Raw genomic sequence first — 13,615 nt, forward strand, 5'->3', positions numbered from 1 at the left:
AGAATCAGCAACTGGGGAGAGAGAGTGGGGAATGATATGGAGGAAAGGAGCCACAGGTTGGATCTGGACCCAGGCCACCCACTTTCAGGACAACAGCCTCTTAACATGGGGTGCACTTTTGGGTAAAAGTATGAATCAGTCTGTATTTGCATAATGCCAGTTTATAGCCAGCATTATCTCAAGGCAGTTTATAAAGAGGGCAGGTCCAAACTGTACTCTTTGATATGTATGAAGACCCACCATTAATCTGCCCTGAGCTCAGCACTGAGCAACATTTACTTAAGTTACAGCAGCAAAAAATACCCTTCCTTTTACCTGGCGGAAACCTCAAGGTGAAGAAAAAAAAAAGAAAAGAGGGAGATGCAGAAATGAAGATGAAGTGAAACAGAACAGCATGATGTAGAAATAGGAAACAGAGTAATGCAAAATTACAGAGGAGAGAAATAGAAAAGAGGGAGATGCAGAAAGATAAAGAGGCAGATATACTAAGATAGAAAAGAGGGAAATGAAGAAATAGAGAAAGATGCAGAAGAAGAGATGAGGGAGATACATAAAGGATGTGACATGAAACAGAACAGAATGATGCAGGAATACAAAAAAGGATAATGCAAAATTACAGAACAGAGAAATGCAATAATAGAAGAGTTAATGCAGAAAGAGAGAAGAGAGAAATAAAAAGAGATAAGAGGTAGATGCATAAGAGACAATAGGAAGGAGAAGAGGTAAATAGAGGAGTCAAAGAGGAGGGAGATTGTGTAAGGGAGACAGAGATAAAAAATAGAAAAGAGAGAGTCAGAGAAAAACCAAACGGGTGCGCAGATCATCACCAAAATCGAATCGATTCTTCCCTGTCACTTCCCTGTCACTATCCCAATATTCTCTGAAAGAAAGAAGAAAGATATGGAGCCCTTTACATAACCCCTGCCGATTTCATCGGCGTGGGTAAATATGCGACCACAGGCGTTAAGGGGTTAAATCCATTTCAATGTTGTTTTCTTGCTATGGCTGTAATGTCAGTAATGATGGCAGTAATGCCAGAAGAATAAGCATTCATAACTCTGTTTGACTGAGCATTCTAATACCAGCATTAGCAAATAAGAGGATAATGAAATAGAGAGCACTTGGTTATCATAGCAATTGGCTTCAAGCAGCTCCCTAGTGTTAACAGATAAAGTGCTGATGTTGTAAGACGAAACACCAAAAGAGCATTTATTAGTGCACATGGAATACACATGCCAGTTGCATTTTGAAAAACTACAATTAAGGTCATAACATACCCAGTATTTATGTTTACAGCGCTCAGCATTTGACAATAAAAGGACAGAGGTTCCCTGTTAGCAGTAAGAGGCTTTAAATAGAACTTAACTTTGATATTCATTGTTCTAGCTGACTGTTTACTTGCTTCTGTTGGTCACAATAACATTTTAGTATTAAATTAAGTCTGATGTATGTCCAGGGACAAACTCCTAGTAGTATATTTAAGTAAGAATAATGTCACATTACTATAAAAATGTTGTTTCTTTTAGTTTTTGAGACTTTGATCAATCATTTCTGCACATTTTTACTCCATCAAACCCTTCATAATCAGGTAACCTAAGCTGTCCCTGCCCTGCTTGTTTTAATGCGGCCGCTCCGTCTCCTGATTGCACTCAGAGGTCGTACAGATCTGAAGTCACTGGAAGCAGTTAAAATAATAAGAGCTGACCATGTGTTTGAGGTTATGGGGGGGGAGCCACAGCCCCTGTTACACACAGAGCAAAAACAGAAACAGAGGAGGGTGAATGCTAAGAATATATGATGTTAAAACAACAATTATTCTTATTTTTATACAGTTTAGGTGATAGAATCTTAATGCTCCAAATGGTTTATAATGGTTGACTTAGTGGAAATTGGTGCTTTGTCACAAAGGGATGCATCTTTGCTCCCAAATAAAGTCATATTGTTTTAATTTCATTGCAGTAAATAAAGCTGTCTGTGTCAACCAGAAGCCCCTAGAGTGTATTTAAGAGGACTAAAGTGACAAAATGATGCAATCTGTAAGGCAAACTACAGCCACCGAGCATCAACCGACATTTCCACAAACATCAAAACCATGCAAATTCATATCATTCATGTTTTTGTGTTTACATTTTAATAAAGTCTGTACAAAGTTCCTATTTACTTTCCCCTGCAGGGCAACGGCTCAGCACACGCTCTCACAAAAACACACGCGCCTACTTTCATAAATACTCGCTCACACACATGTATGAGGGCTCCACCCACTTTCATTCACAAAGAGAAGCGTGGAGTCGGGGGCGGGGCTCAAAAATATGTGAGTCACTGAAAGAGCACAACAGGCTTCTGCTGCGAGCTGCAGAAAGTCTACCATGAGTTCAAATTAATTATAAAGGTGCCTATCAGTGAATCGAACATGCTCTGTGCAGTTTTTGACTTCACAGTTTGATTTGTTTCTCTTGCAAATGAGCTGGAATCATGAGTTAGGTGGTGGGGGGGGGGTCTTTCACCTTCACATTTTCTTCTGTGTCTGACTGTTAAATCTCCTAAAGTTTAGAGCACAAAGACCCCTGAGCGCTGGCCAGCCCACCCTGCAGATGGCCGGAGGATCAGAGGCTGTCAGCACGCTTAAACGAGCCAAGAGTCGAGGCTTCAGCCCCGCGGGGGAGGACAGAGCATGAATGGGGTATTTCCACCAACCTCTATAGCCCCCCGCTGGGCATTTGTAAAATGATTTGTGGCAAATTTGTTTAATCAATATGGATGTGGGGGTGTGGATACCCTCCTCGGACAGGAGTCTTTCTTTCCTCTTTTTTTATTTTCCAGCCTGTAAACGCATCAGTGGTCACCGTGTAGCAGAGAGAATCGGCTTTTTGTTTGTGTGGGCGAGAGTGAAAAACTAAATAGATGCATACCTGAGAGAGAACAAGTTAATGATGAGAAGAGCTCACCAAACAGTGACAGGGATTCAAACTAGTCATACAAGTTCGGACAGCTCATAACAAAGACTTATTCTTTAAATATTTATCAAGTCTGTCCACCCTGGCAGGAAGACCCCCTCCTCTGCTCTCCTCTTTGAAATTATCTCTCTTTTAAGGGTTTTTTGGAGTGTTTGCTTTCATAATTCTGGAAAGGGATCCAAAAACGTCAAAATCTTGTAAGGCCCTTTTAGGCAATTTTGTAATTCATAAATTTAGGCAACACACAAATTAAAACGACTCCTCATTATTTTAAGTTCTTATTCAGTTTGAGGAATGCATAGGATTATCAGCATTAATATCAGCAGATATTTGTTTTAAAAGTTTATGATCATCATCAAAAGATATAGTAACTTTCTAAAGATATTTATACCAGATGTATTGCCTGTAAAAATCTGCTTTTATGGCCAGTAAATATCAGCCTATATTGACTGTAAGTATGGATCTATATCAGCTCAGTATAGCAATCTATATTGAATGAAGATATCAGTCTATTCTGGCTGTTAATTTCTGATTTCATGGGCTGTAAATATTCACCCTAATTATCTGTAAATATCAGTTTTATGAACTGTAAATATCTGCCGATATCAGCAGTGAAATATTGTGCTACTTAAACCTTATATATCGGTCTATATTGACTGCAAATGTGAGCCTTAATGAGCTGAAAATATCAGACAATATCAACTGAAAATATTTGCCACAATCAACTGTAAATATTGGCAAATATCATCTGTAAATTCAGCCTTTAATAAGCCAATATTGGCTATAAATATGGCCTATATTGACTGTTAATATCAACCTATATTAGTTGAAAAGAGCAGTCTATATTGAATGAAGATATCGGTCTATACTTACTGTAAATTAGTATTAACTGTAACCATCAGTCTTATCAGCTATCTGCCTATATTAGCTGTGAATATCGGGCTACATAAACTTTAAATATCAGTGTATTTTGACTCCAAATGTAAGCCTTAATGTTCTGAAAATATTGACCACTATTGGCTGTAAATATTTTCCTAAATCAACTGTAAATATGGACATATATCACCTGTGAATATCAGCCTATATTGGCTGTAAATATTAGCTGTAAATATGACCTATATTGACTTTGATATTGACCAATATCGGCTAAATATAGCAGTCAATATTGAATGTAGATATCAGTCTAAACTGACTGTAGTTTTCTGATTTTCTGGGCTGTAAATATTTACCGAAATCAACCATAAACATCAGTATTATTGGCTGTAAATATCTGCCTATATCAGCTGTAAATTTCGGCTACATACACTTTAAATATCAATCTATATTACCTGCAAATGTTAGCCTTAATGAGCTTCAAATAACAGCCAGTGTTGGCTTTAAATATTTTCCTAAATCAAATGTAAATATTGGCAAATATAAGCTGTAAACATCATCCTATGTTGACCATATAGATATTATTCTATATGCTGTAAATATTACCTATGTTGCCTGGAAATGTCTGCCCTATGTTGACTCTAAATATTAGCCTGTATCAGCTGTAAATATAAGCCCATATTAATTGTAAATATCAGCCTTTGTAAACTTTAAATACCAGTCTATATTGAATGAAAACATTAGCCTTTATCGGCTGCAAATATTGTTCAATATTGGCTGTGAATATAACCTTTTATCAGCCATAAACAGTATTTATCAGCTATAAATATCAGCTTAATCAGCTGTAGATATGGGTCTAGATTGACTATACATATTGGCCTATATACTCTTTAAGTATAACTCTATATCCACAGTAAGTATAAGCCTTTATCAGCTGTAAAATGCCCATTTGGCTGTATATATCTGCTTTATTTTCTGCTTTTATTAATTAGAAATATCAGCCTGTATTTAGCTGTAAATATCAGCATATATCCACTCTAAATATTGGTCTATATTAGCTGAAAATTCAGCAATATGTAGGGTAGGTTTATGTAGTTTTATGCAGACTGACTTCTGTTTCTTTGTTAATGCCCAGTCCTTACACTTCAAAGTTTGATACAAGGACTCAAGCTTTAGGGTAGAGCTCCATTCATGTATCAGTATTGCTGTCGGCATTAGCTTAAATAAACTGGTAACCATCAGCACATCGGATATCTGCGTATCATGCATCCCTGTTCACTATATTACATGCACAGTCAAGTTTAGCTAAAGTTATAGTTTGATTTGGCCATTTAACTGGACTACTGTCCTTTCCCGGTGTACCAAGAACACAGAAGAATCAGTTTACTGATGAAGGCATATTTGCCTCTGTCACAGTAAATAAGGATATTCCACCTCATCTAGCTAGTCAAGGAACTTTTTCCAGTTGAATTTACTAACAAAAAACTGACAAACTGATGAATGTTGAACAGTGAAAATATGGATAAACTTTAATGCTCTTCATGTTTTGTACATACTCAACAAAAGTTGTTGTCAACTGATGGTTCAAAACCCAAAAGTGGGTCACAGAAAATATATATATAAAATATACCATACATATATTAATTTTGAATATGAAAGTCAAAGTAAGAGCCATAAATAGCTACTGGATCCAAAACAAAGTCTATCATGAAGCAAATAAGGACTACGCACCAGTAAGCTCTGCTCAAAAATTATTAACAAGAAGCAGCGTTTAGAGCTTAAGAGCATGTTGGCTTGAAGGATCGCTTGTTATTCATATACTTTTGAGCAGAAGCTTCCTGGTGTGCGGACCTGTTTTGCCTATGACCTTTGATTTCAAACGTCATCCCTTATTTATAAAAGCAACAGTGGTCTATTTCCTTTTGAAAGGTCTGAAAGGTAGCTGAGGGGTTTTTACTTTTTCTTTCTCGTGATGATCCTCCATAAAGCAAACCACCATCTATATGGCATCTACACAACCACTCATACCCAGATGAAGAGAACCCAAACCACCTGTGTATGCAGTCTGACCCCTCAGATATCAAACCATTTGAAGTAGGTGCTCCCACACAGAGCAGTAAGGATTACCACTTGGTATCCAAATGCCCTAAACTAAATCATTCATCCTGTTTTTATTGGGGGGGGGGGGTTGCCTTTATTTTGATAGCACAGCTGAAGAAAGACAGGAAACATGATGGCCAGTGTGTCGAGGAATACAGCTTCTGCTTGTCCACTGAGCTATACCACTGCCTATTTAACCTTTATTAAGGAAAACCTCATTGAGATTAAAAATCTCTTTTTCAAGAGTGGCCTGGCCAAGACTAAGAGTTTCTGCCAAACAAAGAGCACCCATACCCAGCAAACATACAAGATATGTAGTCTAAATGCAGTAAGAGCTACAAGATAACAACTTCAAAGCAAGTATTGCCAAAATTGACCCCATTTATAAATTAATCAAAGCAGCCACAGCCAGATGCATCTGCCTCCAAGTCATATAACTTCCTCTTAAAAGCTCCAAATGAGATCATTTCTTTAAGTTTGAAGCCCTAAGATATAAATCCCTGTTAATACATTGTATGAACAGGACCTTACATCCTAAAACTATCACATGTATAAATTTATCCAAACAGCCCCCCACATGACTTGTGTTACTCCTTGAAAAACGTTGTTTCTTCTCCGATCGTTTTGATTGATATGTGTAGGTTCAGTTGCCTATGCCTGTCCACCCTGCTGTGTTTATGTCCTGTCATGTGTCACCACTAAAAGCAAAAACAAAGAGCTAGAAACATTCATAATCTCCCTCTGCATACCTTTCTGGTTGCTATGCTCTGTTATTATTTACGGCCTCTGCAGCTGCATGCTTCTTGCTCTTCTCCTGGCCTTTATAAACCCTGCAGTGCACATAAGAACTTTTGTCACACACTCTGAGTCTATAGGCCCCTCATATATATTTCTTTTCTTCCTACTTCCGATCAAAACAGAGCCACCAGAGCTTATACTGCATCCGCTCCTGGACAGATGTAGGTAGAATTCCCGATTTCATTCTCATTCTCTCGGCCTGTCACTTCTGAAAGGGGGAAGCAGCACAGAAAATAATCGGCAGAACATCCCATAAGTCTGAATGTGGGGGCAGCAGATGTGGGTGGGGAGGGGGGGTCAACACTGGGCCTCCCCAAGGCCCATCTGACTATTGTTCAGCATAGAAGCCATTTCTGTGGTTGCCTTAACAACCATAATACACTCTTATCCATGTCCTTGTGCTCGTGGTTGAATGAGCTCTGACTCTTTTAACTTTATTGACAAGAAAAAGTAAGAACAAACTCAAACATGTCTATTGAATCTTTGATTTTTCTCCTTTCCAGACTTAAAGGCTCCAAACGTTACTACATTTTCAGTCACAAAGCAGCAACAGCCCCGATGTTTTCATGGATTTTTCAGAGAATGTGAGCAGATTTTTAAAGCCAAGAAGTGATTACGGATGAATACAGTAGGCAGAGGCAGTAGGGATTAGTGGTTTCTTTCAGCGGTCACAGAAGGCAGTCAATACCTCCAAGGTCTGCGCCTGTCTTTGTCAATGATGGCTGTAAAACTACATTGAAGAGCCTGAAAACCCACCAGGTGTCTAATAGCCTCTGAGCCCCAGAAGAACCACCACATTCACTGTCAAGTGCTTTATGCAGCGTGTTGCTTTTGTGCTCTGAGAAGTTTTTACCCTTTAGCCTCCAACTGCCCCTTTGAGAGCTGTTTGCTTCTGCTAAGTAAGTCTTTAAAAATTGAAATCAAATGAACAGAATCATTAAATCATTCTGTTAAAGGCTCTCCTGTTACATAGGTGTCAGTTAAGGTTGAAAAGAACTGTGAAAACATATTGTTTACCTATTTAGATACCGTTCCTCATTATATAGTCCACCCATTTAAAAGTTTGTCAGATAATGACAAAGATATAACAGATTTTTTAACCACTTTTCATCAATTTTACTGCCCATTTTTTTCCTTTCCAAACTCACATTTGCTGTTTTATCTCAATTTTGCCTCTTTTAACCTATTATGCTACTTTAATCAATTTTTTTGCCACTCCGTAACCACTTTCACCATATATTTCCACTAATTTATGCTATATTTGACGATTTTTTTTAAGGTTTATTTTGGGCATTTTTTTTGCCTTCATTAGATAGAGGAGGATAGTGGATAGAGTTGGAAACAGGGACAAGAACGGGGGTGAGACATGCGGTAAAGGGCCTCAGGCCAGATTCGAACCCGGGCCGTCTGCATACATGGGGTTCGCCTTAACCCATCGCCCAACTGCGCCCCACATTTCACAAATTTTTACCCTTTTTAACCCCTTTTCACCATTTTTACTGCCTGTTTTTAAAAGTTTTTTTTAAATGTAATAATCCATATTTGCTGTTTTATCCAGTTCTGGTTCTTTTAACCTATTCTTGCTACTTTTGAACCATTTTTTGCCACTCTTTAACCACTTTTTACCATGTATTTGAACTATTTTATGCCACATTAACCCTTTTTGCCACTTATTCCCCCTTTATCCACCTTCTTAATGCTTTTTACCATTTAAACTGCCGATTTCTGCCACTTTTTTCCTTTCTTTGCTCAATTTTGCTGTTTTATCCCCTTTTTGCCACTTTTAACCAAGTTTTGCTACTCTGCAACCACTTTTCACCACATATTTCCACCAGTTTATGGCACATTTAACCTTTTTTCATCCCTTTTAGCCACTTTTCACCATTTTTACCCATTTCTGCCTCTTTTTATTTCTTTTCTTAAACCATTTTTGCTGTTTTATCCCCTTTTTCCCACTTTGAAACATTTTTCCCACCCTAACCACTTTTCACCAAATACTTCCACCAATCTTGCCACATTTCACGAATTTTTACCCTTTTTAACCACTTTTCACCATTTTTATGGCCCCTTTTTTGCCGTTCTTTCTCAACCCGTATTTGCTGTTATATTAAGTTTTTTGCCACTTTTAACCAATTTTTGCCACTCTGTAACACTTTGCAACTTTGTAACCGTTTTTCTCTATATTTTTGCCACTTTTTTCCTGTCTTCACCTACACCTTTGAGATTGTCTTATGCTAATTAAGTCTCTAAAAATTGAAATCAAATGAACAGAATTAAATCATTCTGTTAAAGACTCTTCTGTTACATAGGTGTCAGTGAAGGTTGAAAAGAACTGTGAAAAAATACTGTTTACCTATTTAGATAGCGTTTCCTTTTTATATAGTCCACCCATTTACTAGTTTATGTCAGAAAGTGACAATATTTTGCTAATAACCATCCAAAATCCTAACATCTATTTTATGTCTAAACCTAACTTAATCATGGTGGAAAGGAAGAAAACAGAGGCTGCCCTATGCATTTCAATAGGACACTTAGGTGAGGTCTTAAAAGTGTACATATTTTACAAGTTTTCTAACCAAAATGTGTTGAACATTAGGGTATCTAGGACAGTCTGGCTGCAGATCTCTGATGTCAGTCCCCTTCTGAACTGCCATTTTCCCATGAAAAACTACAGTTTTGTTATTTCCCAGGGTTGTGACTTATTCATCTTGTTTATTTGTGATAAAAACTTAGCGATATGGGCTAATAACAGTCATCCCAAGTTCTCTGGAAAATAGGACATTATCAGGGGAAATTCTGCATTATAATCTCATAACGGCAATCTGAGATTACTCATTACCACAGGAAACTGTGGTAAAATAAAACGTCTGACCACATGCCCATTCAGGTCTATCTTATATGTGTGGAGGGTTTGCTGCCTGATGTTTTGTCTTCTTATGGTTTTTGAGTCAGAAATATGTCAAGATGAAGTCAGACACCCTCAAAATGTTGTTTTACTCCTGTGTTAAAAGTCTAACACAACATTCTGTGCGTCTTTCTGGGAAATTTTGACTTTTTTGCTTAAATTTGTAAATAAATGTGTCCTCAGAATGATCAGTCATGACTCTCGTTGCCACGCTCTCCTTAATTGCAAAAGCTGTTGGCTGGTGTGTGTGTGTGTGTGCATATGTTAACATGGGTGTGTTAAAATCATTAATGTTTCATCTGCTCCATACTTTTCTCTGGTCACTTTGCCATCTGGCTGCATGTTCCACAAAACTTAATCCATCACTGTGAATGAGCACAACATGTGTCCTCCTGCACCATAAACCAACCAAAACAACAACACAATCACTGACAGAGTGGAATATGTTGATTTTTTTTAGATGCTAGTGAAGAGTAATGTTTGATTTTATATGCTAAAAGTAAAATCATGTTTTCCTTAAATTATTATTTCCACCTTTCTGTCATTTGCATACAAAATGTTAGCTTTTTTAATGCATATTTGTCTTCATCCATACATTTTTGATCAATTTAAGGCTCCTTAAAATGACTCAAAAATCACCTAAATAGTTGTGAGCATGCTATTATATGACGAAAGTGCGCTCTCATAAGCTAATTAGAAGTGAGAGCGGACTGCCATCCTGCAGACCCTCGCCTCAGCACTTCCCACCCTGTAAATGTTTATGACCCCGGCACAGATTGCATCTCAGATTTGAAGGATTGGCCCCCTGTTGACTCACAGCTTGATGGTGACTGCAGAGCTCTCGCTATCTCTTTGTTTATTGTGTCTCAAATTCTTCAAGTTTGACCTTTTTGTGCACAAATCTGCCATAACTCTGGAGAAAAGTGAAGAAATGTTTTAATTCAAGCAGGGAAAATAAGATTTTCTTCTCTTGAAACATCTCAGAATGTCTTTGTGCTTTCTTTTTGTGTGATTCCAGGCTGGTTATGCTGCAGACTCATCATACCCGTCCTCAGATTAAAATAGAGGGTGAGAAGTGGACACAGCAGGGTTCTCTTCATACAGTGAGTCCTTGTTAGCCTGCTCTAACACTCTATTGTTTATTGATGGAGGTGGTTGTCATAGTCATTCAACAACAAAAGCTTGACTATTGGTTGTGTTTACCTCTGCACAGGAACCACTGGGCAATTCTCCATTAAATTACAGCCATGTGTGGGCCACTGATCTCTCCCCTCACCCACAAAACCCCCCACCCAACCAGAGAAACACTCACACACTGATGACAAAGTCATGCAGGGTTTAAGACTCTTACTATCCCTAAAAATCTGAGAGAAAATACTCTTTTTGTCACATTACTACCAGCAAAGTTAGAAAAATTATAGCAAGTAAACCTAAACAGCTGAGGTTGTGTACAATCAAAGACCACCTTTTAGGACTTCATGAGTTTGTTTGTGCAAAGCTGTAGCACATAATTTCCTCCAGCATGTTGAGTCAACAGTGCGAGACAAATGAGTGGCCATCTTGTTATCTTTAAAGACAGATCGGAGCCATTTATACTTCCTGTTTCACCCAGGTGTTACAACCATTTCCAGCTAAGCTCTCAACATGCAAATGGCAGCGTCAGATTTGCTTGACTATTGAAGGATATTTAACCCTTAGTACAAGTCAGAATTACTTTTACATCTTATACCGATAAAAGAATACCCCGTTCTGTCAACATTTTCACTTGTATCTCAACATAAAAGCACACCTACCAGCACACAGAAAACACAAGTTATGGTCACTGTATGTTCTTGCAATCAGTGATGGACTGGCCATCTGGAATTTAGGCAAATGCAAGAAGGGTGCACCTGTGGTCTATTTGGAACATTGAGGATGGCTCATCATTACACTGATTGACAAAAATCACAAAAAAATCTATAAATGCTGATGATAAAGCTTTTCTCATTTATGTTTTCATTTATGTTTTTAATGGTATGTAACATTTCAAACTAAAAGCCCTATAATTCTTGCTAAACAGTAAATGAAGAAGGGGCTTTCAATCCAAAAACATCCTTTTTTATTTTGAAAATAAATCAAAGCAAACCTTTTTTAAAGCTCTAATATAGATATGATAGTAAGACTTTAAATCTGTATAGGGATGCATCTGTTTTAAAGAGTAGGGTCAGAATGCCTGCTTGTGCACCCTACACATAGACGAATCTTGCAAAGATAACGAAGGAAAAAAAATTAGAAACTTAAATTTTATTTTTTTATTATTTTTAATACATTTATTGGCTGTAAATATTGGTCTATATCGGCTGTAAATATTGGTCTATATCAGCTGTAAATATTGGTCTATATCAGCTGTAAATATTGGTCTATATCAGCTGTAAATATTGGTCTATATCAGCTGTAAATATTGGTCTATATCGGCTGTAAATATTGGTCTATATCAGCTGTAAATATTGGTCTATATCAGCTGTAAATATTGGTCTATATCAGCTGTAAATGTCACTCATTATTTGACGTAAATATTAGCTTGTATCTGCTTTTAATATCAACTTTCATTGGCTGTAAATATTCGCTATACAAGAATCAACTTATTTTAAATGTTAATATCAGTATCGGGGCTGTAAATTTGTTATTTAAATTGTCTGAAAATATTGGTCTGTAGTGGCTGTAAATTTTGGCCTTTATCAGCCGTATATTTCTATCCATATTGGGGGTATATATTGGTCTATATTGACTGTAAATATAGGTCTTTATTGGATGTAAATATTGATCTATACCCACTGTAAATATTAATGAAAAACTTCTGCAGTCTATATCAGCTGTAATCATCATCCTTCATTGATTACAAAAATGTATCCATATCAGCTATAACTGTCACCTTTCATTGGCTGTAAATCTTCTATATTGACAATTAAAACTAGTCTATATATTAGACAGAAATATCAGTGTATATTGGCTGTAAATATTAGTCTACATCAGCTGTAAATATCAGTCTACACTGCCTGTAAAATTTGGTCCATATCACCTGTTGATATTAGCCATATATACAAATCAGTATGTGGAGTTTTTGGCGGGACCAACAGACCTCCATCTGCTGGAGTCTGTTTCTTTGTTCAGCCTCATTTGGTAGATTTTAAAGTGTGTTTTAGGTCTGATGTTTTAAGTGTAAACAACATTTGTGTATTGGTACTGCCTATCAAATACAGGCCAAAATTCAGCATTACATCCCCAGTGGCTTTGTTTTAAGAGCTGTCAGCCAAAAAGATGGGAAAAATTCTGAAATGCATTTTACCACTCATTAAAGTAACCAAGACTGAATTAAAAAGTGGTGAAGTATCAAAATGATTAGCTTTCCTAATGGCATTTAATGCAACCTGTCAATACAACTATTATGCTTTGTCTCCATGCCTGCGTCAGTGTGGCCAGCTGACCAGTTTGTATATGTCTGCTACATAACTTGTACTGCTTTTCAAAAGACCAACGCTGAATGAACGGGGAAAACAACAATATTGGCACAAGAGAAAAACATCCAAACGTCCAATACCTTTCACCTCGCTGCCCTCACTCTCTATTCTAGGCTGCTGTTACCAAACAAAAGAACTAAATACATGTGTTCATGAAAAGGAGACCATTTGAAAGGCTGTTTGCTGATCAATAATGAAAACAGTCTGACACTATAGTAATCACAGGGAGCGTCTCTACTTGTCCTTGCTAGATAATGCCATGTTTAGATGATTGTACAATCACTGGAAACAAAGGAGGAATTCTGTAGTCTTAGCAGTGCTGTCATAGGAAAAAAAGTGTCATTGATTGTTGTGATATGGCTTCTATGAATGGGAAAAAAACACAAAAGACACTGGTAGAAACAACAAAAGGTCAGCTGGACTGTTTTCATTTGTGCTCAGCGTTACTTAGCCTTTCCATGGGAATCAAGTGTTGCATGAAAAACTTC

At 37.3% G+C, this 13,615-nt stretch overlaps 1 long non-coding RNA gene across 1 annotated transcript; it reads left to right on the forward strand.

Moving 5' to 3' along the window:
* Positions 1-8: 8 nt before the first annotated feature.
* On the forward strand, positions 9-10,734 carry LOC121516901. Its single transcript, XR_005992522.1, has 3 exons — positions 9-122; positions 2,547-2,680; positions 10,649-10,734. It is a non-coding gene; the product is annotated as an uncharacterized LOC121516901 (long non-coding RNA).
* Positions 10,735-13,615: the final 2,881 nt, after the last annotated feature.

The sequence above is a fragment of the Cheilinus undulatus genome, linkage group 11 (assembly GCF_018320785.1).
Source record: "Cheilinus undulatus linkage group 11, ASM1832078v1, whole genome shotgun sequence".
Lineage (NCBI taxonomy): Eukaryota > Metazoa > Chordata > Actinopteri > Labriformes > Labridae > Cheilinus > Cheilinus undulatus.